The following is a 14577-nucleotide window of genomic DNA, read 5'->3' as shown; positions in this document are numbered from 1 at the left end:
TTGGTGTGTGTGTGTCGGTGAGTGTGTGTCGGTGAGTGTGTGTCGGTGAGTGTGTGTCGGTGAGTGTGTGTCGGTGAGTGTGTGTCGGTGAGTGTGTGTGTGTCGGTGAGTGTGTGTCGGTGTGTGTGTCGGTGAGTGTGTGTGACGATTGTCTGAACCGGCCTTGGGCCTCCCTTGGGTCGACTCAGCCTCAAACCAACACCTCGTGCGGTGTATAACAAAAACACATCTCCCCCATTGGAGAGACAAAGGCGGCCAGCCCGTGGTGCTGACCACTCCACAGCAGTCCGTTTAAAGTGTTGTAGGTGGTGGAGGGGGGGGAGGGAGGCGATCTTTGTGTCGGGCACGAGGAGAGCTCATTTAATGAATCTGCAACGAAGTTAGCGAAGCCGGACCCAATGGGCGTGAACGTTCATCTCCCGTCTCTCCCCCCGCCTCTGCCCGCCAACCACACAAAAAAACCCCGGCCAGCTCTCTCACTCCTCCTCCTCCTCCCCACACACACGCACACGCCCCAAGCTACTCGACACGAGAGTTTCTCCGCTTGCTGTCGCCTCCCCCCACACACGGCTCTGTGGTGGGTAACAGCCCCCCCCCACTCCACCCCACCCCACCACGACTACAAGAAGGCTTCATCATCCGCGCCGCTCACAACTCGGCAAAGTCAGCGGCCTCTGCAAGACGCGCACTCGCAAACCATCCTCCCCCGCTCGACACTCCACTCAACAAGACTTAGCATCCGTGTGTATGTGTAATCGACAGCGGCAGCCTACGAGTCAGTCGACGTGTGTGTGTGTATATACACGCAGCGGTGACAAGGTTTCATTCAAGGGAGAGAGAAGAGAGAGAGAAGAGAGGCGAGAATCGGGGTAGGGAGACTTCCCAACGAGTCGAAAACAAGAACTCGGAACGGCGCACGGCCAGGTAAGCGCAACCGTGGTGCCGCTTGTGAGCACACGTGACATTCATTGCCTCGAAGGTGCGCTGTGCATTTGGGGTGTGTGGGTGTGCTTGAGTTCATGCGTGAGTCGCCTTGAGGTAGGGTTTATACACAACGTGATTGTAATACAGTACGGTCGTGATTGTGTCACAACAACTCGGGCGCTGTTACGTATGCTGCCGCTGGGTCCGCGTTGCGAATTGATGCACGTGCAGATGCCACGGCGTTACGCGCACCGCCACGCACGTGTGATGCAAAATGTAATTCGAATAGAGGTGGGGGGGGGGGGATAAAAAGATATAGAGTACAACGTCCAATTCCGAATTGTGCAAGGGAGTTTATGTAATTCGTCATCATCATCATCATCACTGCGAAGTCATCCAGCAGCGGATTTGCCAGTGGGATGTTGTGAATGAATGGTGAAGTTCATTCGAACTAGCCCTCAGCCTAAAATGTGCTTTCTGTTAGAATGTGGATATGTTGTGACGCGATATTGAAAGGGCGCCAATGCTGCACATCGTCTATAAAGTCGTACAAGATCGCACGCAACCCCAAATAGTCTCTGGTTGGTCGTGGGCAATGAGCGATTTTGATTCAAGTGCCTGGCTGTTGTTAATTGTGTGGTGGAGTGGAGGCGCGCAGTGGTTATCGCACAGCGCTACGAACCCGGCGAAGCAGAGCACCTGGGTTCGATCCCCCACCATGCCTGTGATCATTGACAAAAATGGTATATGATCGGATGGGTCCCTTCCCGCACCACGCTTCAACAATCCGCGTTGACCAGCATGGCGAAGTATGGTCAAATTACCCCCTTAGGGGCCATCCATTTAGTAGGTACGCAAAAATCTGTCAACTTGACCCATCCCCCCCCTCCCTGTACGCACGTGGACTTTTTACCCACCCCCCCACCTGCGTACGTACGCCTGACGCACCTCCCCCCCCCCCCCCCCCCCAGAATCCTATAGAACGGCCGATATTTAATCCACGCAGAAACGATCAAGAATTAATAATATTAACGTGTTTAAGCAAACAGTCCACCGCCGGCTGCATTAAAGAATTAAGCCGCGTACCTTGGCCACTTATTTTGCTGAGCTGCTTGTCTGACAGCTTTATAAACTGAACTGTGGCTCATTTGAAGGCCAATGTAGACAAATTATTATCGAGGCTTCACCCCCCCCCCCCCCCAGTTTCCTATGTATACATACATTGTGAGGAGGACCCCCCCCCCCCATACGCAAGCGTACGCATTTGGGTTAACCCCCCCCTTCCCCCTCCATGCGTACGGACTAAATGGATGACCCTTTAACCAACATTGCCTGCGGTAGAGCTTCATCCAGCAGTGGATTGACAGAAAGGGGCAGAGTGAATGCATTGTGGATGTGTTCGCTATCTACACTTTGCCCCAACAGTCTGTTAAGGATATATGTCTGGGATCTTTGTCTTGTATTTGTGTGTATGTGCTGTTCGCGTGCCTGACCCACGTGTGCTTGGTGTCGTCCGAGTTTCGATTCTAAAATGATATTTTACTCTCAAGTCACGGCGACTTCCTTCTCGACCTGGCTCTAAAGTAGGGCTGAACGATTAATTAGATTTCAAATCGAAATCGCAATTTGAAACAACGCGATGAGCAAATCGCAAAGGCTGCGATTTTTTGCGATTTCAAAAGTCCTATTACTTGAATTTTTTATGTTTTACTATTAGAACTTTATTTATTTAACTTAACCATTGTTATATGTTTGATTGTTCTATTTCAATAAAAAAACGTTTTAATAAACACATGTTGGAAGCAATTAATGTCTTTTAAGTTCTCATCCTTGCATTAGAATATATAGAGCAGTTCATATTTTGATGGTATCACGTGGTAATGCTCCATCACGTAATTTTAAATCTATTACACAGTGAATATTGAACTGAAGCTTGACTTAACAAAATGTAATCGCAAATGCAATCGCAATGTCTGTCAGAAAAATCTCAATGAGATATTTTCCCTAAATCGTTCAGCCCCACTCTGAAGTGCCCGCCTGGGCACTCGGGAGAGACAAAGGCGGTCGACCAGATAATGCGGGCTTTCTACCACCAACCCTGATGCGCGCCGTGCAATTTGACCACGGAAGTCCTCGTGTATATATGGGAGTTGCTTTCGCCAATGACATGTGGGCCAGCAGCAGCAGCAGAAGCGTCTGTCTAAGAAGCCTGACTTGCTGATGAGGTATCAACCAGCTGTAGCGTTTGCTTGGTTAAACAAACACTTCAGGATGATATTGGTTTGGAAAGCCAAGAGGCTGACGCTACTTAAAGCTTACCTTTATTGATTGACTGAAAACGGAGTTGTATGTCATCGGACTTAATGGGTGGTCACTAACGTGGCGAAGGATTTGCAGGAAATGAATTACTTATCACGTGGAAATTCTGTTGCGCCTACTCTCTGATATGTTTATCTACATCTGTACACATTTGTTCTAGGATTAAAAAGGCGCACCTTGGGAAGAATTTAAGTTGTTTTAGTGCCGATTATCTGTTCCGGCACTGTTCAAGGGCGTGATTCGAACAAATTGGCGTTAACGTAAAGTGATATACTCTGTATTCTTGGTTCTTTCGGTAAAGTCACGTAGAAGGAAAACAATCAAATAATTAAAATATAAAACAATATTTTATTGTTTCCCTTCTACGTGACTTTACCGAAAGAACCAAGAATATGAATCCCTGCAGTCACGAAAGCTTTAAATCAAAATGATATACTCTGGGTTGTGTGTATATATACTATGTACAAACGTACACATAAAGATAAAGATCCCCCGTAATAGCCTCTAACAGACTGTTGGGGCAAGTGCCGTGAGCGAGCATCTGTGATGACCGGCACGGCCAAACACCACGCCTGGCCGCCTTTGTCTTCTCAGTGCCGACGTTCACCACAACGCATCAGGTTCTCATTTAAGGCTGAGTCAACCTAGGGGAGGCCCATGGCCGTGAGCGAGACTCGCTGCGTTCATAGCGCAGTGCAATATACTTATTGTGCCACCGCTCCATCGACACAAAAACATATATACAACGCACTACACATGTAACTCACCCGTGAGGGTAATACGGCTTAGGACCTCGGACATAAGATTCTAATTGTAAGCTCTCCAGCTAATATTAGCCTATTGTGTACGCACTGAAATGGTTCCCCGCCCCTTTGCAGTGTCAATTCCTTTTCTGCTGTTGGGATGCATTTTGTTACATGAAGTCAATTTCAAAAGGGAGATCCAACTTGACCTTTGAACTGCAAGAGTACGCCGACATCCATTGTGTTCGTACACGTACGTAAATTTAAATACCGTATGTTTCAGTCCACCCACCTATTATTGCCTTCCCATAACAATATTCTCAATCGGCGTTGGTTTAAACATGCAAATATTAGACATGTTTCAAACTTCTAGGTCTCATCAGCAGTCAAGTTTGTTAAATGCTGCTGAACTGCAGGATGCTATTGGCAAGAGCACTCCATTCAAAAGATAATCTATGGGACTCCGTTCCACAGAAAAAGCAAAAATGCAACCCACTTAGGCTTTAATCTTGATTTGAAACTTTGTGACTTCAGGAATCCATACTTTTTGGTTCTTTCGGTAAAGTCACGTAAATCTTTATTTTATTTCTACCTACGTGACTTTACCGAAATAACCAAAGAGAGCACTTAGGCTTTACATGAACAATGCGCATGTAATTGTACTCTAATAGCATATTGTGTGCGATGATGTCCATATGTACGTCTGGTGTTGCACATGTATTACTGCCGTCGATCGCCTAGTCACATGTTCCTGCAATATTATAATAGCATCTATATGATGGGGAATGTCAATGTGTGAGTATTCCTGTTAATTTACAGTCCTTTCTCAATCCACTGCTGGATGAAAGGCCTCGTTCAGCAGTGGATTGGGGGTTGTTTCACCTTTGTCTTGATCATGGGAGTGGGGGTGATGTTGACCATATTTCACGGTGTTGGTCAGTGCGGGTTGAAGAAGGGGAGGACCAGGAATGGTCCAGATATCACTCGTCACTGACCTTCGCATCAGTCGGGTATCAAACGCAAGTATCTGGGTTCATACCCCAGCGTCGCTAACCACCGCGCAATCCCTCCACCGTAAATGCAAACCCGTTGCGTAATCGGTTTAATTAAATCAAGTTGCATGAGTAAACATGTTGAGTTAAACTTGCACACTTCGTAAGATTCCAAAAAGTGACCCTTCTATCGTAGGGATCATCCAGTGCACACACATGCACACATGCACACATTCAAATCACAAATCCACATTTTAACACATTGGCTTTGTTCAGCTTTTTTTTTTTACCCAAAGTTCCTAGAACTCTTTCCATGACTATTTTTTTCTGCCACCCCCCCCCCCCCCTTTGGCTACCCGTCAACCCGTAAATATGTGTGTGTATCTCCTTTGAAATGTCTCCAAAGCAAACATCCACGCACAGCCCTTGGTGTGTCTGCCTCCCGGGCAAAAAAAAAGAGATGATGGGCTGAGTTGGGCGTGCATTCCTCACCAGGCAAACTCGTGCCTGCATTCCTTTAGCTGACTGCCACCCGTGCCCTCCGTTGTGTCCTATTGTGTGCAGCAGCAGCAGCACCACCACACGCTTGCTTTGCTTTCCTTATTGTCTGCCCATTGGTTGCGCTGTGCGTGTGCGATGACCATACTAACTGCTACTGCTCGAGCAGCTCCGCACGGCGTGAGATCTGTGCTTGTTCGGATGCGATAATGGCTCGCAGTTGTGCAAACAACGTAAAACAATGCGTAAAAAAACACGGTCCGCTAACACACGCTGCGTGGGTCATCCGGGCTCTCAGGAGCCAGTCGGGGAGCATGCACGACTCGGCAATCGAGCAGCTTCCTCGGTGGGGCGTTTGAGCTCCTAATGTGTCTGGTCCTGGCTATCGGACCATGATCTCATCATCAGGACCTTTTCAATCATCCTGAACTGTGAAAGAGCTCCCAGTGAATTGGATTGGAGCTTGATGCTGCATCCTGAAAATTGTCGTGCGGAAAAATCGTGTCCCGGTGCTGTGCATTGCACACTGCGCGTGCAGATGATGATAATGATGATTACAACGTGTGGTGTCGCAAAACACGAGTGAAGAACGTGGCGGACAAGGCACTCATTGCATGGACATGTCACGCAAGGTCAAGTCATTCAGTGGCTCACAATGGCGTTCTCCCATAAAAAAAAAACAAGCCGTGAAACCTTTAAAGGGTAGAAGTGGTGTTGTAAAGTCATTTAATGACCTTTTTAAACGTGGATAATGAATACGCGGGGCATAAAATCGTGACGGCAAAGTTGTAACACCATTTCCTGTTTGTCCAACGACGGCGTGAAAATATTGGCCTCCGTGCCAAATACAGATCGGTTTTGATTATTATTATTAGGGAACGCATTCATTCCCCTTTGGTTCGATGACTATGGGGATCTGCGAGTTAAACTCCTGATGCAACGTTACCATTGGCATCTGCAGAGACCTCAAATATTCAGAACGCTTCGACAATTGCGCACTTTTCCCATTGACGCGCAATGGATGCGCTTGAAAATGCCTCTCAGGTTATACCCAACGGGGTGTCACATTGTAGTCGCTTGAATGCTTGGGCGACGACAGGTATGCCACGATCTATACGTGTCAGGGGCACATTTTGTTTTAATGTGTGCACAGCAAGGACGGTCGATGCTGCTGGCGGACGATGCGCTAAGCAGACAAATGTGTCGTCGACAGAACAGGCATCGGGCAACGCGTTTATGGGCACTCCCAGGTACTCGGTAGACTGTTTTTTTTTAGGACCGCAGTGTTTTTAGTGCGGCAGAGACGCGCTTTGTAAATTTTAAAGAACGTAATTATCTTCATATACAGACACACACGCGCGCAACAGTTACGCGGCATTTTAAATGTATGATGTTGGGGGGGGGGAGGGTCCGTCATGTCATTGCGAATGGGATGCTCACCGTGCGCATTCCGTTACTACGTTCAAAATTTGCTGAAGAATAAGGCGATAATGGACTATGATGTTCATAATGAATTATCCGGTAACTAGCCAGTGACTTGCATTTTTTTTCCCACGTTATAGATATAAAATTACGTTCGATAAATGGAGTAACTTCTAAATGTGCAATTTAATAACGTTTAGGTTTGCCCCCGCCGGCTCCTTCCGATTTTCACGGTTGGCTACGTATGGTGGGAAAGAAGTTCAACATCAAACACACACATACGTAAGATTAAGGCGGCGTTTTAAAATGTTCGCTACATTCACAATTGTCTCATGAATTAAAAAAAACCCGTGTGGGTGTGTGTGTGTGTGCGTGTCTCTTCGTATTCATCCTTTTTTTTGGCAGCAGTTGACCGTTTGAACCAGTTCTTTTTACATAAATGCCACACGTTCAAAGTTGTCACATAAGCATGCACGATGACTCGCAGTAGGGCAAAAAAAGGGGGAAGTTTATCTTGAGAACAATCCAAGCCCACTTCAAAGGTCGTGTCATTAAATGTATTGCATTGCCTTTTTATCTAAAAAATAAAACCGTGAAGGCGATCATTCGTGCAGCTAATTAAAAACAAATACAGCCTGCGTTCGACTGCAGTAGCACAAACAGCAGTTGAAACCTTTGCAGTGGTTGTCTGTGCGTGGATTTGCGTGCAGCTCACTTGCACGCGTCTCCACGTGATTGCGTTCAATGAATTTAACGACTTCCAATGGGCAGTGGAAAAACGGACAATACAAGGTGCCACTTGAACCCACAGTGCTGTCTACCTGAATGTATGACAGTCGCGACAAAACCGCACTACTGCGTGCACACGGAAACCGACGATGCAGGCGTCCCACCACCCAACACGGGTGCGATGTTGGCCATTGAGCGGCAGTGATTTGATAAATTCACAAGCTGTCACCGTGGGGTGCGGGGGGGTAGAGTGGGGGTGCGGGGGGGGGGTGCGGGGGGGAGCCTCTTTGTTCGGCACTCTGCCGCACGTCGTCGATGGAAATGCGGTGCGAAGCCCCTCGCCATTTACCCCGGGGGTCTGTTGTTGTTGTGGCGGCCGTACAATTAAAGGGGCCCCCAACGAGCGCAGCGTCGTCGTGTTTTGTGTGTCCACCTGTGTGTGTGTCTACCTGTGTTTGTGTCTACCTGTGTGTGTTTGTGTCTACCTGTGTGTTTGTGTCTACCTGTGTGTTTGTGTGTCTACCTGTGTGTGTGTTTGTGTCTACCTGTGTGTGTGTTTGTGTCTACCTGTATGTGTGTTTGTGTCTACCTGTATGTGTGTTTGTGTCTACCTGTATGTGTGTGTGTCTACCTGTATGTGTGTGTGTGTGTCTACCTGTATGTGTGTGTGTGTGCCTACCTGTATGTGTGTGTGTGTGTGCGTCTACCTGTGTGTTTGTGTCTACCTGTGTGTGTGTCCTCCTTACGGTCGCAGCCGCTTGTTGCAGCGCGTGTCTCAAGTGCATCCCCGTCGTTCCCGTTGAGACCACTCGCGTTAAAAGGTGTCCAAGAGCGGCACAGACTATTTAGTATTTCGACAGTTCTGGCACAGGGAAATTTCACCCCCCCCCCCCCCCACAAGTATGTGTACGCTAGGGCTGAACGATTTGGGGAAAATATCTAATTGGGATTTTTCTGACATTGCGATTTGATTTGCGATTAAAATGTTTTAAGTCAAGCTTCAGTTCAATAGTCACTGACTAATAGATTTAAAACACGTGATGGAGCATTACCACGTGATACCATCAAAATATGAACCGTTCTATATATTCTAATGCAAGGATGATAACTTAAAATATATGGATTGCTTCCAACATGTATTTATGAAAACATTTTAATTGAAATAGAACAATCAAACATGTAACAATTGTTAAGTTAAATAAATAGTTATAATAATAAAAAATAAAACAATTCCAATAAGTAAGTAATCGGACTTTTCAAATCGCAAAAAATCGCAGCCTTTGCGATTTGCTAATCGCATTGTTTCAAATTGCGATTTCGATTTGAAATCGATTAATCGTTTAGCCCGAGTGTACGCCCAATGGAATTACCTTTGTACAAATGAATATTTTTGCCGATCCCATAACAAAGTCCCCCACTGCTCATTGTAAACGCTGAGCAATGGTTACGTGTCTTCTTTTTACGTAACTTATTTTTACCTGCAATGTATTTGAACGGGGATACACGTGAATGTGTAAGTTTGTTGTACGTATTAACTTTTGACTGATATTCATGGCAATGTCATAACAACGTTGATTTTTTTTTAAAAGACTCGACCAAAAGTATGCACAACACCCAATACACCATTCAAGCCCTGACTTTATACGTTAAGTGTGCCCGAATACAGGTTTTACAAGAAGATCAATCGCACATTGCCTTCTGAAGGCCCTGTAATTAATGAGTTGCTACTTGCTGAACAATTTCAATTAGTAGTATCTCATGGTATGCCTGACAAGGTACACCAGGGAAACCAGTACCACCTGAAACCGCTTCAACTCCACCACACAACTGATTTGTTTGACTTTTAGAGCAGAAATTGAAACATTGAATGGAGATTACAACATATCCGTGTCGGGAGGTGGTCCATTGCACTTGCGAACCCGGCAAAACCAAAGTTCGATTCCAGACCACAGCTAACGTCGCTGGTTTTCAATGAAGTTCTTCACATCCCCTTGTCGATTATATGGCGTTTATTTGACCATATTTGACCACACAAGTCATTGTTGATTGGTTGAGGGTGAGAGGATCCAGGAACATGCAAGATGTCACTTTGGGAATAAAATTAGCCTCGGCTTGGAATGGAGCCAAGATGTTTTTTTTTTATTGTAGAAGCACTCTTGCCATATCGTCACCTTGCATAAGTTAATATATACAGTACATGTGTTTGGGGCGCATGCACCAATACGCATGCATCAGCATTGTTTATGAGTGAGGTTCATGTGGGTCATATTCTTATTCTTGGGTCTTTCGGTAAAGCCACGTAGATGGATCAAATAAAAAGAAAAATAATAATAAAAAATATCACGACGTTTCGATCGCAACACAAGCAATCGTCATCAGGTGAGAAATATCGCGGGAGTGCTGCTGAGAATATATGGTGGGAGCGCTGCTAAGGTAATGAGTTATGAGTGTAAAGGCGATCAGTATTACCTTAGTGTCGCGGCATCTGTTCAGAAAAGTGAGCGACTCGATCAGATGAGCCTTTTTGTCTCGAAATATCTAATAGTCGTGTGGAAGCCCTCGCCGTAGAGGCGGTTGAATCTTGGGTCAACATGGGTCATGTTGAGTAAACGGAAAATCTTAAAATCTTACAAAGATGGCCTAAATTACCGTCACTCCTTCAGAATTTCTTGACATCATCTCTCGGACATCGAGCGCTTTGTACACTGAACACACACCGTAGCATTACTCAGAAAAATACATATTGAAAAAAACAGCTTCCTGAAGTTCATTATTCTCTTGTTCTTAAATATCTTGCTCTGGGCTCCTGTTGTGATTATTTATAGAAAGCTCATTGTCAAATGTTTTTTTCCACTCGATGTTATCTGTCTCTTTTATGGTTTTTAAAAACCTATTTTGTTGCCTCTCAAAGACCCACTCTGTTCTCTGTGTACAGACTCAGCTCATCGAATCTCTGCATGATTGTAAGATTTTTCTTGTATCTTTCTCAAACCTTGAGTAATCTCATTTCCTTTCCCCGTATCTGCCCAAGTGATCAACGTTCTATTGTAAAAAAAGTTGCGGGCACAAGTTGACACAGTATTCTTAACCTACGACCAAGTCTGAATCCATAGTCTTATCAATGTCACCACTTCCTTTTACAATGTATTTAAATTTACAGATGGCACACCAAGATACATTTTACGTGTCTCCGTCTAGGGCCCGATTTTCCTGTGTTGACATTTATGATATGAATGCTCACTTTGATATGCATTGTGCTCTGCAGAACACAGTTGGTATATATAGTTTTTCTTCAGCACTTTGGGCTAGCAAGGGACACCAACCACTTCAGGGTTTTGCAACATTAAAGCTGGCTATGTGCATATGAAGACATGAACTTGGCAATTTACTGTGGCCTCTTAAATTGCCTTCATGTGTTTCCCCTATTGCCCAGCACGTAAAGTTTATAATTTTGCAAAGAGTGACATTGGTTTGACCTCCTGTGCACCCGGCTTGTTAATGACAGTTAACCAACAACAACAACAATAATCACGACCGTGCGTTTGCAGCAGTGCACAAGCATCGACAGCAGGACTCAACGCGTTGGTTCTGAACACTGGGTCTAATTTTTTTTAATATAATCGGTGACGGCTCTTCTTGCTATGAAGATGGGTCAATGAAGGGCCATTGCTATGAAGAAGGGACATTGCCCGAAACGTCCCCTATCATATATTTTGAGGAAGTGGTATTGACGAACGCGAGTTGTTGAAAACCACAATGTTAGGTTGACAGATATTGGACATGGTGGCACGGCCCTGGCTTAGTCGATCACTCATAGATCATGCGCATGCAACATTCGCATGCAGACATTGAGAGAGTCTATCGGAGGTGGTACAGCAAGTAGGCTTTCCGACTGATATGTTTAGAGTGTGTGTGTCGCCTCATCTTACGAGTGGCTTTCCCACTTGCAAAAGTGCTCAAGCATTTAATTTGCAAAACATAACGAGGCAGGATCCTCATTTAAGGGTCTTGTGGTGTGCATCTTTAATACACAAACGATAATAATAATAACAAACCCTTCGATCTGTTTGGCATGTGGAAGGAAACCAAAGTACCTGGAGGAACTCCACGCATGATGGGATAACACGAACAACTCCGTACAGATGGATTCAGTATTGCTGTACTGCCAAATTCTGGTCCAAGCCTACAACACCTCCTGGTATTTCCAGGAAGCCTCTCATCGTAGTGCTAACCAGGCTTAGCATGACTTGGCGTCTGAGGTCTGTCTAGAAGGGCACATTCAGGGTGAATTAATCATAGCCAAGTGAAGTAAGGCAAGTTATTCCCAGCAGTTACATATTCACTTTGTCCCTATGTACAGTATTGTATATACATATCTTTATACGTTTGACCATTTTCCCTAACTTGCCTCCGTTTGTAGATCCGCAATGTTTTCTCAAGCCAGTGCTTATTTCTTCAACGTTTAAATCGCACCGTAATCTACGTGGGATATTTTACGCAGAGCAGCCAAAAAAAAAATGAAATCGTAATCCAGACCGTGAACCTGGGTCGTCTCAGTCGTGCCCAGAACCCCAGCGAGCATACAGGGAAGAAACGACTGTGTGTGGTGTGCAAAGCCTGCAGTGATTATGTATGTATGTTGAACTCGTTTTGCACCGCACGTAGCTGACCGTGCTAATCGTACGCCCCTTAGTGTGGTGCACAGAGTCGAAAGTCAACAGTAGTAAGTGGCATTTGCAGTATCGTACAGCAATGGCATTTTAAGCAGAATAGCGTTTAATGTGGCAAAATTATCGTAGCTTTGTAGTGCAAGCAGCACGACTGTAATACATACATTTGTAAAAAAAAAAAAATCTTTTTTTGCACGTAATTAAAATGGCACACATTTTCAAAAGAGACATTTTGGTTTTAAATAATGTTTTTGTTGTTATAATTATGTTAATTATTTACCCATAAAAGCCTCGGTTGAGAGATTATACTCTTTTCCTGAAGGCTTCTGCATTGCGATGTTTGGTCGGTTAAATGTGTTTGGCTGTTGGGATGAAACTGGAGGAACAAGAGGGGTAACAACACTCAGGACTGACACCTAATGGTCACCTTGCAGCCCGAATCCAACACACAATAGGCAAACTCCTGGTGTGCTAACAAAAAAAATACCCTGAAGCAGAAGCTCAGTGCTAGATACAGCAGTCACATTTGCAAATGTGATGTGCAACTTTGAACCTTACCTGTTGTGTATCCATAGTTCGATGTTAATGTGACATTTTATTGAGGGATTACTGCATGTTATCCTGGTGTGGTGTCAGACTGCTTTGTTGTTTTTGCTGTCTTGCCCAAGCTTGATACATCAGAATTACATTATTAATGTATTTATATTTAGTGGCTTGCGAACCTTTTTCTCTATTTTGCACTCCTATCGTTGTTGTTATTGTATTACTGTGTTTCCGTTGTAACTTGCTGACCCACCCACACTGGAGATCTGTGAAAAAGAACTTCATAGCTCCGTTGGATTCCTCTTTGCAGTCTAAATAAAGATTCTGATTCCCTGCTGACATATTTTGTACTCAGTAGGCTCAATCAACCCTGCTCGGCTTTCAAGATCTAATGAGATGGATGTAGGGTGATTTGTGATTTAACCAAGCGCTTTATCGTACAGATTCCTAGTAATTCTGAAGACACAATTAAATGTTTATACTATACCATGTTTAATACTGGTGGATGTTTAAACATTGCAGTTGCTATGCTTATGCATTGTAGATATTTAATGGGTCTGCAAGGTCGTATTCTCTTCAATGACATGCATGTTTCTCAATTCTGGGTGCCTTATTTATATGTCTGGGGACTCTCTGGAACAAGCAAACACTTTGCGTTATATTTAATGAAGTAACATTTTAAAAAAAACGAGTAATTGCATTAATTAATGATCAAGAATATTCCCCTTTAAATTCTCAACGCTACCTCCCGCCATGAATTGTATGTTTCTCCGCACACGGCTCTGAGCATATTATCATTATTAATTGAGGACATCAGATTTTTGGGGGGAAAGACACTTTTTTTTTTGCCCACGCATAAAACATTACGTCCTCATTCAAAGAAATAAGCAACATGTGTTTTTGATTCGCTGCACGGCCAAAGGATCGCGGGTGTTTTTGGCAAACCACGGTGTTACGAGCATTTGCCCACTAAGCGAATCACTCTGCATACGTTTCTCTCTGTGTTGCCACTTCGATTAAAATGCCAAAGAAAGGAATATAAGAAAAGAGTTTGCATGAATCAATGTTTTGTTTCCATAACACAGGGCTAACATTCAAAGGTCTGGCTTGCTCGGGGGCAATGTAAAAATTGTGGCCGGGTGAATGAATCGCGAAGCCACATGACTAGCGTGGACATGTAACACATTTAATTAAATGTTTTTGTGTCAACTAATTTAACTTTTTTTTTCTTCCCATCACATGCCGAACCTGGGCTTGAAACGTTTGTAGAAGGTGGTCGAAGTAAAGGTGCATCCCTGCACTCGCTTGCAAATCGCTGCTGCCCGTGGAGGGAGCTCCACCAGTGGGAGCTCTGAATGGTTGGCCTCCACAGGGTGTTTGGTCTTCTCTTCCTAAAACTAAGCAGTGTTTTTTTTATTTTACCAAGTAAGGCCCCACTGAGCTGTATAGCTGTTAGTTTTTTCTAGAAGTGACCTGGCCACAAATGATAACTCAACGAAGTTGCTTGTGATCGTGTGGAAATTTAAAGCAGCCGAATGCTACGAACGCACGTTGATTCTAAATGGGGAGGGGGGAGGGGAACCGGAGGACCTGGTGAAAAGTCCATATGACCACGGGGAGAGATAACACGCAAACTCCAAATATACAGCAGGGGTCAGGGTCGGGATCGAACCCACGACCTCCTGTATACCAGGAGAGGTAGTGAACATCTCTCCACCGCGGAGTGCCAACACTGAC

At 44.8% G+C, this 14577-nt stretch overlaps 1 protein-coding gene across 2 annotated transcripts in view; it reads left to right on the top strand.

The window, feature by feature from the left end:
* The first annotated feature begins 501 nt into the window (after nucleotides 1-501).
* LOC116941576 (extracellular sulfatase Sulf-1-like) overlaps nucleotides 502-14577 on the top strand; it is a 183177-nt gene continuing 169101 nt past the window's right edge. For both annotated transcript variants that reach the window (XM_032952765.2, XM_032952767.2), the window contains exon 1: nucleotides 502-924. The gene's annotated coding sequence lies outside the window, so the exon portion shown is untranslated. The remainder of the gene's footprint in view (nucleotides 925-14577) is intronic.

This window comes from Petromyzon marinus, chromosome 12 (assembly GCF_048934315.1).
Source record: "Petromyzon marinus isolate PM22_M1 ecotype Great Lakes invasive population chromosome 12, UKy_Petmar_22M1.pri1.0, whole genome shotgun sequence".
NCBI lineage: Eukaryota > Metazoa > Chordata > Hyperoartia > Petromyzontiformes > Petromyzontidae > Petromyzon > Petromyzon marinus.
This window is presented reverse-complemented; position numbering and strand designations above follow the sequence as displayed.